Below are 14,405 nucleotides of genomic sequence, written 5' to 3'. Positions count from 1 at the left end.
TAAGGCCCGGCTTGACAAAGCCCTGGCTGGGATGATTTAGCTGGGAATTGGTCCTGCTTTGAGCAGGGGGTTGGACTAGATGACCTCATGAGGTCCCTTCCAACTCTGATATTCTATGATTCTATGATTCTAATGGGCGTTTGGCCTCTCTGACGCCAATGGCGTGACGCCAGCTGGGGATCTGGGCCTTACTGTAGAAAAGGGCCAGGGGAGAGACCAGACCAGGGACAGGGGAAAATGTAGAATACCTTCAATGTATCGGATCAGTTTGAACCAACCCCTGCAGGGCTGGGAGTCTTGTAAAACCAAAGATCCCGGGCCTGATTTTCCCGTTGCACTGAGCCTTGTACGGTGATTTATTTACACGAGGATGTGAGGGGTTAAAATCAATCTCAGCTGATTTGCACTAGTGGTGCATGGGGGGAGGGGTTGCAGGGGGGTTGCACTAGTGGTGCAGGGCACTGGGGAATTGGACCAGTGGGGCAGGAAGGGCCAACGGGTAGAGAGACTTTCCCCCTTTTTGGGGTGTTGGTTCCAGGCCGGAGCCCGGCTTGACAGTGACTGAGACCCTAATCATGCAGACGACGCGAGAGCTCGCCCCAGGCTTGAGGCCTCGGGATCCATCATTAGTTGATTCGGCGTCCTCCACTGTGAGGGGCTGGTGCGCTGTGGGGAGGTTGAGGCAGGGCTGCCCTAGAGCCAAGCTTCGCAGGGCTTGGGGCCCAGATCCCCTTGCAGTTCCCAGGGATTCGAGGACATCTGACTCCCTTTGTGATGCCCTCTGCCCCCAGCCTGCATTAAATCTCCCCGTCAGTCCCAAAGACTCCAGTGTTGTTATTTTGGGGAGGTGCCATGCAGGCACCCAATGGGGCACCTTCCAGAAAGCTTTAGCTGGCAGATGGGCCTCGGATAACCCCCGAGGGAGGAAAATCACTGGATTCCCCATCAGGGGATGGCTATGCTTGGACCTGGACCAGGGCATGAGACTCGGTTGCTCCCCTACTGCTGGGGTCGTGCCTAGTCCCTGGTGTCAGTAATTCATACTCTGTTTCCCAAGAGCCCCCGCTGAAGCATGGAGTACCCATAATGCAATGTGTTCCAGTCACACACACCCCCATACACTAGGCTCAGTGCCCTTATACCAGCTTCCCATTGGCTGGTATAGGCCTTGCCCCTTCACAGTGGGGGTGGGGGTGGGGGAGGCAGGATTCTCAGGTGAGGCTGTCTCCACCCACTTTATTCAGCCTTAACTGAGAATCAGCCTCTGGAATCTGGACTCTGTGTGTCAGCTGCCCCATACTGTACCGGGACTCAGCTCCTTTAAAAAGGAGTCAAGCGCATTCTAGGGCGACGTGAAACGCTCCTTGATGTCCCAGCCGTGCTGAAACACGGCGAGTCTTGGCTGGAAAAGGTACCACAGTCCATTCCCGTGCCACGCGGCGCAGATCATTTCTGCCCCTCCGCGGTTATCGATTAGCTTCTCGCTGGAGCAAGCTTCGGTGCGACAACCGGGCTCTCCTGGAGTCTGATCTCATGGCTTTCCGTGAGGCAAGCGCTCAGGGCTCGGTTGCAGGGACTGGTGCGCTGGGGTGACCAGACAGTAAGGGTGAAAAATCAGGATGGGGTGGCGGGTAATAGACACCTATATAAGACAAAGCCCCAAATATCGGGATTGTCCCTATATAATCGGGACATCTGGTCACCCTACGGTGCGCCGTCTCTCAGCTCACAATGCGATGCTTCCACGCTTCGTACCCCAGCTGTGCAGAGTGTTTTGGACATGGCGGGGGGGGCATCGCGTTGCTCAGATTCCCGGGGGATGTGCAATCTTTAAAAACAGAGGAGAGGCCAGTGTCTTACTTTACAAAAACAAAAGTGCCTTTAGCAAAAGCCAAACTATTGATCGGTCACGTGTAGATAGCCACGTCCCAGCTAAACTGTAGCCCAGCGGTAAATGCCTTGTTTAACCTCATGCTCTTTTCTTCTTAGCCACATCTATGCCCCCCCCCTTCCCAGAATTATTTAAGAGAGAGATGCACAGAGTTCAAGGCCAGAAGGGATAATTCACTCATCTCCTCTGACCTGCTGTGCATCAGAGGCTGTGAAATTTCATCCAGTTACCCCTGTCTTGAGCCAAAGATAGATACGCTGGCATTGGTCTTTCAAATCCCTTTGGTCAGATCTCTGTAACGGGGGTGGGGGGTATAACTGATGTAGCATGTGAACATTGAAAGGGGGGGATCCACCCCCAAAAATAGACCTAATGAAATTTAAACCCGACCAAAGTGGGATTTAGGTATGACTGGGGCGGGGCTGGTCTTTTTGTTCTGTGTTTGTACAGGGCCTGGCACACTGGGCCATGACCGGGCTTCTGAGCGCTACCATAATATGCCTAATAAAGAATAAGAATGCCTTTGAAAATCACAACGGAACTGACTGACTGATTTGTACGCAGGCGGGTCTTGGGCCCCCTCGGGTGGCTAGAGGATAGAGTTAGGTGGTGGTGAAGGCGTCTCCGTCTCAGGATATGAGAGACAAGGGGGGAGGTAATGGCGTTTATTGGCCCAAGCTCTGTTGGGGAAGGAGTCAAGCTTTCAAGCGCCAGGCAGCCCCTCTGCGGGACCTGAAGGAACCCCAAGTTTAGCTTTGGCAGACTTCAATTTTGATTTTTCTGTCATTTCGATGGATACGAGCGATGTGTATTTTAAGCATATTTTTGATTTTTTGGAACCAATTTACATGTTCACTGTTGTACAAAATGATGGGCTTTAAAGCATTTTTTTTTATGCATTTAAATTTTCACCGTTGTGGGTAAATATGGGGGGGGATCAGACACGGGAAGGGGATCGGACAATGCCACTCAACTTTGGGATTCGACACGGACCGCTTGAGAGCCATCAACGCACGAGCTGTCAACATCCCGCGTCAAAATGTCACCCTTCAATCAAACGCTAATAAATTCTCAAGCATACTTTGCCCGCCTGTCGATTTCAATGATCAACGGAAATAGTTTTGCCCCCTTTGTGGGTGTCTGGTGAAATCGACGTTTAACGGCCCTTCCCGATGAAAAGCGAACCCAGCCTAGCTAACATGCGTGTATTGCTGAATCTACCGGTGGGGGCTTTGGCCGGCTAGCACGGAATGATCATGAGTTAATAGTTGTTCCTAGCTCCATATGATCACGGCCTTTTCTAGAAATGGCCTTTTATTGTTGTTAAAAATCTGGCAAAAGTCCCCCCCAAAACATCTTAGAATTACATAAAACAACCACCTGGGTCTTCAGCGGCTTTGTACAAAGGGTCTGGCCCAATTTGCGGCCACAGGCCTGGTGCGATGTTGTGCAAATGATGTGGAAAGATATTCGCTGCAGCTGGATAAAATGTGGTTGAAATTAGAAGGTGTGTCCTTAATAATTCAGGATGGGGGCGTCTGCCCCAGATGCCTTCCACACAAATAGCGCCCGTGTTCATTTTCCCAGCTGTCTTCCCCCCGCCCCCCCCTTCAAAAGCAGGAGAATGTAGGGAGGGGAAATACAGACCCTAATGCCTTTTAATTCCCTCTTTCCGCTCGCTTGTCAGTTTCACCCAACAAACTGCTTCCAAATCTTCTTCTTCCGGGGAGGGTCTGGGGGCAATCAGAGGAAAATCTACCAAAGCGCCTGCAGTTTTGTGGTGATGTTAATGGCGCCTGGGGAAATGGCTGCTGTCTGCCATGTGCCTGGCTAATGAGTTCTTTGCGTTTATTGCTAAGGGCCAGGGGTGGGGTTAAACGAGCGAGGTGATCTGTCATTAGGGGAAGGCTAATTAAAGATGGGCACCTTTCCAGTGGCTGGCGGCTTTTTGTGCTTCTTGCTAATGGCAAATGGCTGGGGGAAGCAAAGGATGTGGGTGAAAAAAGCAAAGCCAAACCTTTCCTTTAGCAAGCGTTGGGGAAATGAAGCCCGGCAGGAAGGGTGGGCTCGTGGTAAAAGCCCTGGCCTGAGACCTGCATTCAATGCCTGCCACTCTGTGCCTCAGTTTCCCCCACTGCAAACCAAGACGTATAACCCTTCCTTTTGTCTTGTCTATTTCGGCTGGGAACGAGAGCTGGGCCGATAATGGCGGTTTTTTGGTTTCCTGACAAGTCTGAAAAATCAACCCCCTCAAAATTACTGAACATTTTCGAAGTTCTCAGCAAATGGAAAAGTTGCGGCGGGGATTGCTTCGGCTTGAACAGAACGTTTTGCTTAGGTTACAAGTGGGGTTTTCGTTTTTATATTTAAAGAAAATCAAATGGAAGGAAATAGCGCAAGAAAAAGTTGGAACCTTGCGACATTTACTGACTTATTTTTCCGACACAACCAACCAGCGAGAAGCAGCATGTTCGAGAGAGAGGTTTCGCTGTCACCGAATCTGCATTTTTTCTTGAAAAAACATTTCAGCCCAAACATTTCAAGCAGCTCGATTGTAAACGCTTTGTGGCAGGAACTGTCCTCTACTAGGTAACTATGCAGCGCCCGGCACAAGGGGGCCCTGATCCCGGTCGGGGTCTGGGCAGCGCCTGGCACGATGGGGGCCCTGATTTCGGTCCAGCCTCCTACAAGACAGGGCCTTCATCTCGGCAGAATAAACTTCCCCATGTCCCAGCCTGCCCCTAACATCCCCGGCTTGGTGCAGACGGTGCCGTCACTCAGCAAAGCTGGGGGGTCAGGTAATCAATTATGGTGAATTGACTTGGCCGCTTTCCTAGTTGGGGGGGGGGGAACCCGTTGGCCCCAATGCTCGTCGGTATCATTTCCTGCGGAATGAACCTGGCCGTGACAGCAATACGAATTCAACAACGTCGTGTTCTTGGGAGCTGTGCTCCCCCCCCCCCCCCCGGGTTTGCAACGATGAGCCGCGAAGAGGAAGGGGCATGAAATATTTACAAGCCGGCGCTGTGCATAATTGGCACCGTTTTGTGCCTGGCAGCCACCTGTCCGTGGCGCCGCCGCGAAACCTCCAGACAAATCCCCCCGCCAGCGCCGCTCTGCGAACGCGACGGCTGCTCTTGGAGCTCCCTGGCGCAGCTACGCCGGTACCAGCTGGGCAACGGGCGAAGCAGACAGGAGTCGGCCGAAGCGTGGGCCAGATCCGCCAGTCGCTGGCCTCGTGGAGCGGCGCTGTTTTACACCAAGTGGGGATCTGGCCCACGAGGGCATCTGGCCCACTCAGCAGGGAGCTTTTATTTCTGGTGCTTGGCGTCTTGTCAATATCCCAAGCAGGAGGCCCTTGAGGGGCCTGGCTCCTGCTGTCAATCAACTTGTCAAATGCAGCTGTGGTGCCACAGCCCAGATGTGGTGCTCTAATTGCACAGCTGGTGACAGAAGCACGGTCCGCATTGAAAGCCTGGGGCAGGAAAGTAAATCTGGACGAGGGTCAGTATTTATATTACCACCGCATCTAAAGGCCCTGACCAAGAGCAGGCCACCTCATGCCAGGCACTGCCCAGACCTTGCCTGAGATCAGGGCCCCCCTTGTGCCAGGCGCTGCCCAGACCCCACCCGAGATCAGGGCCCCCCTTGTGCCAGGCGCTGCCCAGACCCCACCCGAGATCAGGGCCCCCCTTGTGCCAGGCACTGCCCAGACCTTGCCTGAGATCAGGGCCCCCCTTGTGCCAGGCACTGCCCAGACCCTGCCCGAGATCAGGGTCCCCCTCGTGCCAGGCGCTGCCCAGACATTGCCCGAGATCAGGGCCCCCCTCATGCCAGGCGCTGCCCAGACCCTGCCCGAGATCAGAGCCCCCCTCGTGCCAGGCGCTGCCCAGACCCCGCCCAAGATCAGAGCCCCCCTTGTGCCAGGCGCTGCCCAGACCCCGCCCGAGAGTGGAAGGGGAAGCAGGCACAGAGAGGAACAATGACTTGCGCAGGGTGACCCCCAAGTTAAGTGGCCGAGCTGCACCAAGGACTAACCAGTAGTCCACAGCGGGATGAACAGTCTTGTGCTGGGATTACCCTGCCATGTTATTAGTCAATCCCCCCCTTTATACCATGACCAACAGCCAGCCCACCACTAAGCCCGCAGCGACCCACACCGCTGCGCAGGCCTCTTTCGGGCGCAGGCCCCCAGGCCCTTCCCTCGCTGTCATTCCCAGGGGGTGTTAAACTTCCAGCTCGGAGCACGGCCTAGAGAGCTGAGTCCTTAAAAAACTCCCAGCGGCCCCCAAAGCAAAGGATCTTAGCGCTGCTTGCATCAAAACGCTCTCTCCTATGGGCATTTGGGGGGAGGGATAGCTCAGTGGTTTGAGCATTGGCCTGCTAAACCCAGGGTTGTGAGTTCAATCCTTGAGGGGGCCACTTAGGGATCTCGGGCAAAAATCAGTACTTGGTCCTGCTAGTGAAGGCAGGGGGCTGGACTCGATGACCTTTCAAGGTCCCTTCCAGTTCTAGGAGATGGGATATCTCCATTCTAGGGAGAGCAAGAGACGGGCCTAACGCCTCCAGCTGGCGGAAATTGGCGACGCTCCCTGCAGCACCTGGGGGCGCTGGGCCCTTGCCGAGGTTTCTGGAGCTAGAGCGTTGGGGTCCGCAGCCCTGGGTGGAGATTGCACCTGGCTGGACTGGTGGAGGCGGGTGGAGCTCGGGCCATTGCAACGCTTCGCTTTGGAGAACGCGCCTCTCCCGGGGACCTGTCCCGATCAATTCCCCCCGCCCGCCACAACAGCAAAACAGCTGGAGGGAGAGGATCAGCGCCTGCCTTTAACCAGGTAGGGCGACCAGACAGCAAGTGTGAAAAATCGGGCCGGGGGGGTGAGGGGTAATAGGAGCCTATATAAGAAAAAGACCCAAAAATCGGGACTGTCCCTATAAAATCGGAACATCTGGTCACCCTACTTTAACCAGGCGGTGTGCCCTCTTTTAGGGCTGTGGGGGGCCTGCTACCGCCCAGGCTAGTTCTGAGAGGTGGCCCCTTTAAGAACAGGGGGAGCGTCATCAGGCCCAGCTGGAAATGGGCAGGGCCAGGAGATTGAGTCATGTGACTGCCAGCCAGGGAGTATAAAAGGCTCCCAGCTGGGGCAGGGGAAGGTTAGCTGCAGGATGGGTCTCTAGGAGGAAGTAGTGGCGTGATGTCTGGGAGTTGGGAATAGGTACAGAGGCCTGGAGACTAGGGAGACCCACAGCTGGCCTGGGGGGAAAGGGTCTGATGTAATTTGAACTGGCTTGAATTCAGGGAATGAGAAACCCCATGTGTCCTAAAGAAAAGTGTCTGGAATGCTGCCATTGGGGGGGTATTTGCCATACTGGGGGGCCACTGGCTTTGTCTCCATTACCCTGCACCGTAGCCGTATCCACGGCTGTGCCGGTTTCCAGGGACAGCGACTGTCCTGTTGTTCGGGGTGTGGTGCGGACCCAGCTCAGCAGGTTCCTAGCCCGTGACCAGGGCTCCGAGGTGTGAGTGCCACAGGAGTTAATAACTCGGCCAAACGCCTTTCCAACCCTCCATCGCTCTGGGAGCACCCTCCACCCAGAAAACCCTCTTTTGCTGTGTGCCGGGAAGGCCACCAACCCCGGGTGGTTTTGAATCAATCATAATAATCACTTGCTCTTCTCTAGGGCTTTTCATGGCTTTACATCACTGGCTCTCAAATTGCTTTAACAAAACCCAAAACAGTTTGTGTTATTAACCCCATCTGTAAAATAGGGAAACTGAGGCACACAGTGGGGTGGTCACTTGCCCAAAGTCATCCTGCCAGCCAAAGGCGGAGGTGGGAATACTACATCCACAGCAGGAAGTCTGAAAACAGGGGAGTTGTGGGCTGCATGCGAACGCCAGCCCCTAGAGGGGAATGAGGGCTGTGAGGAAACCGCACTACAACTCCCAGGAGGCACTGCAGTCAGGCTGCCGTCTCCCACTATAAGGGGAGACCAGGGTGCATCATGGGAGATGTAGTCTGACGAAGGAGCCTGGCCTATAGAGGAGAATTCTGCCACCAGTACATTTTTTTTTTGTTCATGTGGAAATACTTCACCTAAACTTCTCTCCTGTTCACTGAATCTTTTCCTCGAAAGTCTTTATCAAAAACACCGTCAAAACACCCCTCCCCTGTTCCTTTTTTTCCTTTTAAAGGTTCCACCAATCAAATTTTCCCCTGAAAACTGAGTTTGGGGGCAAAATTTTCCAGTTTCCAACAGCCAGAAACCGAAAAGTTAGAGGGACTTTATTTTATGATCATAAATACGAATGTTTGTGGTGGACAGACGGATAGACACACACACACAAGCACACGCCCCATTCTCCCTCCCTCCTCCCCCGACCCCCTGTTTTGGTGGGAGCAGATCCCATGTTCTCTTTTAAAATAAACCAAACCAAACCCCACACAATCTGTTACCAGTGAAAAATGTCAACTTCGTTTCCGGCCCTGCCGTCTGTCATCTTTTATTGGCCCAACTGCTGTTGGTCTTCTGTGATATCCTGGGACTGACCACTAGGTGGTATTAGGCAGTTTGTAGTCGCAAGCTAGCGGGCAGGTGGCAAGATCTGAGCCAACGTGGGCTGGTTTGTGCCAATCTGGGCCAGCTGTTTGACCCACGATCCAGTGCCCCACGTGCCCCTGGCTCCGCTCCGACCCATTGAGGTTTCTCTGCTAAATCCGGCCCCTGCTCAGACCTGCAAAAGGGTCCCTCTGCCGCCAGCATTGGCTCCCCATGGGGCATCTGTGCCGTCAGGGTAAGGGCTTTGCTGTGAGCCAGCCGTGGGGGCTTTGGTTGCCACTCGGCGTCGCAACAGCGTCCAAGATGCCATGGGGGACGGTCGCCCCATTGCATAGATCCAGCGGGGTGCCCCCTGCTGGCCACCCACTGGACTGCTGGGAAGGGACGCTAAGCTGATGGTGGCATTGTGGCACCGTGTCAACTCTGACCTCGGGGGAGTCACACCCTCCCCATGGGTCTGCTTTGCACTGATATATACACCAATGGCACCTTCGCCAGGGTGATGGGGGGGTGTCACTCTGTGGCCCTGGTTGTGCCTCGGGGAGACGCCTTGGTGAGTTGGGCACTGGGGTCACTGGGGCTCGGGGAGCTTGGCGTGCCAAGAGTGAGGCTTTGAGTGCCCACTGTGGGTCATAGACCCCATACGACTAATAGAGATTCCCCGCCCTTGACGCCATAGAGGTTTGCGCTGTCAGAACTGAGTTGTAGCCTGGTTGTTGTGGTGAAGTGATGACCTGGACCACTGTGTGTCATAGTCCCTGTAGAGCTAACAGCTGAGGGAGAGTCCCTGACAGCTCCAGCAATAGGGGCCCCTGCTCTATGAGGGGGATGGTCTGGGTCCAGCCGTACTGCTGCAGAGATGCGCATGCAGCGCTCTAGTGATTTGCCCCCGTGTGCCGGAGAGGAGGGAGTTGCCCACTCGCCCACAGGCGCTGACTCCTGCAGGCCCCGGAGCTCCAGGCTGGCCCTTATGTGGCACCCCTCATAGTGCCTCAGAATGAACCTACCCCAAGGCAGGTCAGGGTCATTCTCCACTATTTTGCAGACTGGGGGAAACTGAGGCACGGAGCGATTAAAGCAATGCAACCCAAGAAGTCTGTGCGAGAGGCAGGACTTGAACCCTCATCTTGCATCCTTCTCGGTCTCAGACAGGAGCGAGGCTGAGCCAGGTGGGAGTTACCCTGTGCCCTATAGGATTCAGCATGATCTTGGGGGCCAGGGATCTCTTGTTGCCATGGTTATCTGAACCTCACCCAGGCACCCTAAGGATTCACCCCCAATAGCTGGACTGACACAGGAGCCAGCGCTCCGGCTCGCTCCCCGGTGCGTGAAACTGTGTGGAGCCGGCTGAAATACCCCTGGGCGTCACACTGCCCCCTACTGGCAGGAATCCAGCTCTGCTACCTGTGACAAGGCCTCGGCGCAGGATACACCCCTAGAGACAGCCCCTGCATGGCAGCGCTACCCAGCGAAACAAGGGGGGGGCAAAAAGAGGGGTTGCTCTGAGGAAACTGAGGCCCAGCTGGCCTGACGAGGTCAAGGGCTGGTAGGGAATCTGGGGGCAGAGCCGGGACTCAAACCGAGGCCGCGGAGGCTAATGGAGCCGGTTTTCACAGCCAGGTGGCTGCAATACTCTGCCCTGGGAGCTGGGAGAGGCCCAGCTGCTCGGGTTCCCCTGGTGGCTGTGGCTCCTGCCCCTGCCTGGAGCTATCCCAGCCCCCCCCCGCCCCCATTAAAACCCCCCCAGCGACAGAACAAGCAGGAAAGTTTAGAAAACTTTATTAGCTCTTTTTTCCCTTTGAAGTGGCAGCCCCGGTGGGCGCAGAGTCGGGCCTGCCAGCCAGCCCTGCAACCAGCCCATCGGCGGGCGGGGGGGGGGGCAGCGCCAGGCCCTGCTGAGATGGGGCGAGCGTCGTGCTCTTCCCACCGGGTACTGGCCACCATGCAAGGCACCACGGAGCTCCGTCTTGGGGTCAGGCGTCCTCGGCTCCGAGGGGAAATGCTAGGACGGCGATACTCGAACTCTGCCCGTCCACAGGGCCGGGGTGCTCACAGCGCCCCCTGCTGGAGAGGGACCGATTGCCCCTTGGGAAGCCTGTTTGCCCCACGCTGGGGGAGGGCTGTTATTCTTCTGCCCCATACTGGGAGGGGCTGTTTCTGCCCCCCCCTCCAAGAACCTGCCTCTGCCCCCTACTGTCTCCTTAACCCTTTGTGCCTCTCATCACGCGACCCTCGAGGGGAGAATTAAATAAGATTAAAACAATAATAATAAACTTTAAACACTGCCAGGAGTTTGCAGTGTCCCGCCCCACCCCCACGGGCTCCTTCTCCACCCATGTCACAACTTCCCCAGTCCTCAGCACCTGCTCTTACCTTCTGGGACCAGGCCCCTCCCCCCAGCCTGCCCATACACAGCCCCTTGCTCTCAGTGGAGGGAGGGGGGATCCTTCCTGCTCCCCAGCGCTCTGCACCCCTGGGCTCTGCAAATATTGCCTGGGGGTGCCCCCAAGCGAAAAGTCTCTCTGTTGCCCTCTAGTGGTCAGACTTTGTATGGCGGCTCAGGATTAGCTACTGCGTGAGCTACAGAGTCTGGTCCTTTGGCTTAATTAGCAGAGGCGCTTGCTTTTTGAACCCATAGGTCCCAGGTTTGGTCCCAGCCAATGACCCAGCTGACGGGGGGGGGGGAGGAGGAGGTTTCCACCCAGAGTCCACTCTGGTTTTACTGGGGGAGCTCACCACACTGATCCCCCCCCCCCCAACACAAATCAATCCCACACCCCACTCAGTCCCTGGGCCTCTGGCTGCCGGAAGTGGAGACTGGACAACAGGCAGTGCTCAATTTGTGCTAGGGCCTGGCCGTTCATAGCCCGGCACCTCTGGGCTCGGCCGAGCCCCGGCACCTCTGGGCCTGGCAGTTCAGAGCCCCGGCACCTCTGGGCCTGGCAGTTCAGAGCCCCGGCACCTCTGGGCCTGGCAGTTCATAGCCCGGCACCTCTGGGCCTGGCGGTTCACAGCCCCGGCACCTCTGGGCCTGGCAGTTCACAGCCCCGGCACCTCTAGGCCTGGCCGTTCAGAGCCCCAGGACCTCTGGGCCTGGCCGTTCAGAGCCCCGGCACCTCTGGGCCTGGCAGTTCACAGCCCCGGCACCTCTGGGCCTGGCAGTTCAGAGCCCCAGGACCTCTGGGCTCGGCCGTTCATAGCCCAGCACCTCTGGGCCTGGCAGTTCAGAGCCCCGGCACCTCTGAGCCTGGCCGTTCAGAGCCCAGCACCTCTGGGCCTGGCAGTTCATAGCCCCGGGCACCTCTGGGCCTGGCCGTTCATAGCCCAGCACCTCTGGGCCTGGCGGTTCATAGCCCAGCACCTCTGGGCCTGGCCGTTCATAGCCCAGCACCTCTGGGCCTGGCCGTTCATAGCCCCGGCACCTCTGGGCCTGGCCGTTCATAGCCCAGCACCTCTGGGCCTGGCGGTTCATAGCCCTGGCACCTCTGGGCTCGGCCATTCAGAGCCCCGGCACCTCTGGGCCTGGCAGTTCGTAGCCCCGGCACCTCTGGGTCTGGCAGTTCGTAGCCCTGGCACCTCTGGGCCTGGCAGTTCGTAGCCCCGGCACCTCTGGGCCTGGCAGTTCGTAGCCCCGGCACCTCTGGGCTCGGCCATTCATAGCCCCGGCACCTCTGGGCCTGGCAGTTCAGAGCCCCGGCACCTCTGGGCCTGGCAGTTCAGAACCCCGGCACCTCTGGGCTTGCTGCATTCGTTATGAAAGTAAAAAAAAAAAAATGTCTTGAGCGCCGGCCCCTCTTTCATCACAAATTAAGTCCTGAGGCCAGGAGCTGGATCACTCGCTAATCACTCGGTTCTGTTCGTTCCCGCTGAAGCGCCTGGCACCGGCCGCTGTCGGAAGACAGGACCCCGGGCTGGCTGGACCACAGGGCTGACCCAGTCTGGCCGTTCTTCTGGTCTTCTCCAGGGTCCCCCTTCCACCAGGGAGTCCAGGACACCCTCGCCAGACGAAAGTGTTCCGTCACCCCCCAGGGCCTTGGCTCGGAGCTGGCAGCGGGGCCAGCCGGCCAAGGATCGATGTGGAAAAATGTCTGCGTCCAAGGTCGGGGTGGGAGGGGGGTCGAGATGGTGACTGATGCGGTTGGAGTGACGGGGTGGCGCTGGGAAGAGATTGCGGCTCAGAACCTGGGGAAAGGATCCAGGCGGATCCCAATGAGCCATTGCAAAGAAACGGCCGGGGAGCCCCCAGGCGGGCGACCTAACAAAACCCCGACGCACACTCCTACTACAAGAACATTAGCCCTTGCTGCTTCTGGCTGGGGGATCCACCCTCCCCAGCGTGGGGGGGGGGGGGCAATCCCCTGCCTCAGGACCTGAGGGGTGGGGCCTCCACATGGCAGAGTCCGTAACGGGCCCGAGTTAAAACCGTCCTTGTGCAAAAAAGGCCAACGCTTTCCGTAGTGTCTGGCCCAGGGCACCCACTAGGGGAGGTGAAGAGAGGGGTGGGGGTGGGGTGTGTGCTGCCCCCTAGTGGATGGAATTTCACGTGCTCAAGTATGTCTACGCACATGCAGCTGGGTGAGGCTGCCCCCTGCAGGTTAGAATGGCACCTCTGCCCAAGGTTGGCGGAGGGGGAGGGTGTGTGTAACGCTGCCCCCTGCTGGATGGACTGTCACTCCTACGTGCTGGGAGGGGCGGGGGACCCACTGGGGCTGGATAATGCTGCCCTCTGCTGGATGGGATACGTCAGAGCGGCTCGTGTGTGTGTGTGTGTGTGTGTGTGTGTGTGTGGAGAGAGAGAGGGGTGGGTGTAGGGGGGCTGCCGTGTGCATGTCATGCTGCCCCCTGCTGGATGGGATCTGTCAGAGCGGCTGGTCTGTGCATGCCCAGCACTGCCCCCTGCTGGGTGGAATTTCACCCCATCGGCCCAGGCAACATTACCCTGGGGTAACCCACGGGCTGGCCTTGGCAACACTGGGGCCACGAGCCCTCGCAGCATCCCACCCCTCCTTCTGGCCAGCGGGCGTTGTGTGGCTCACCCTGCGTCCCGCCCCCCAGCAGGGCCGCGCCCTGCCCCAACCACGGCCCCAGGGCGAGATCCACTCGGTGTGTGTGGGGGAGACCTCTGAGGGGAAGAGGCGACCAGTGCCAGGTCTCCCCTGCCTAAGCGGGGTCGGAGAGACAGTGGGTGGCAAGGGAGGAAGAGCTGGCGCTAGCCCTGATTTCAAGGTAGCCCCCCAGACTAGTCACACTTGGCCTCCTCGTCTCACAAGGCCCGTGCACAAGCACGTGGGTTTCAGGCTGCAGCCCCTTGGGGGACCTGGTGCAGGGCCTGGGCTGGGGGGAACTGCAGCGGTTCCAGCCGGGCTCTGGTAACGCTCCTTGGGGGGTGACCCTCTCTACCGGAGGGGACCCCCCCGTGGGATCCAGTGGCATCACTGTGGCGGTGAGTCCCCTAGAGTCCTGTATCATTGTGGGGGGGGGGGAGGGGGAGTGGCTAGTGGAGGACTCCGTTGGGATCCAGTGTTGGTGCAGATTGGAGGGATTCTCCCGTGGGATCCAGTGTCAGTGCTGAGTCGGGGCTGCTGATTGGAGGAGTCTCCCCCGGAATCCACTGACAGGGCTGTGTCAGCGAGCGTATGGGGGCAGCAAAGCCCCCAGTGCAGGAAACACGCCATGCCGCAGGCCGTAACATGCAGTTGTACATGCGCTTCCAGGAGCAACGCCCCCCGCAGCAGAGCTGGGGGTGGGGAGCTTGTCACGTCTCAAACTAAAATTAGTCAAAACCTGTTTTAATCCTGCCCCCAAACGCCCTGGGTTTGCTCCTAGCTCCCACCCCCTGGCAAAGGGGGTCCCCAGCAGACATGCTCTGAGTGGCAGAGTTGGGGCGAGGGGTTCTCCTTTCTGGTCACGCTCGGAGGCAAGACCCCAGGGTTTGGTCCTCTGGACCGGCTCAGGC

The sequence above is a fragment of the Malaclemys terrapin genome, chromosome 23 (genome assembly GCF_027887155.1).
Source record: "Malaclemys terrapin pileata isolate rMalTer1 chromosome 23, rMalTer1.hap1, whole genome shotgun sequence".
In the NCBI taxonomy this organism is placed as follows: domain Eukaryota; kingdom Metazoa; phylum Chordata; order Testudines; family Emydidae; genus Malaclemys; species Malaclemys terrapin.
The sequence above is the reverse complement of the archived record's forward strand: the minus strand, read 5'-3'. Positions refer to the sequence as shown.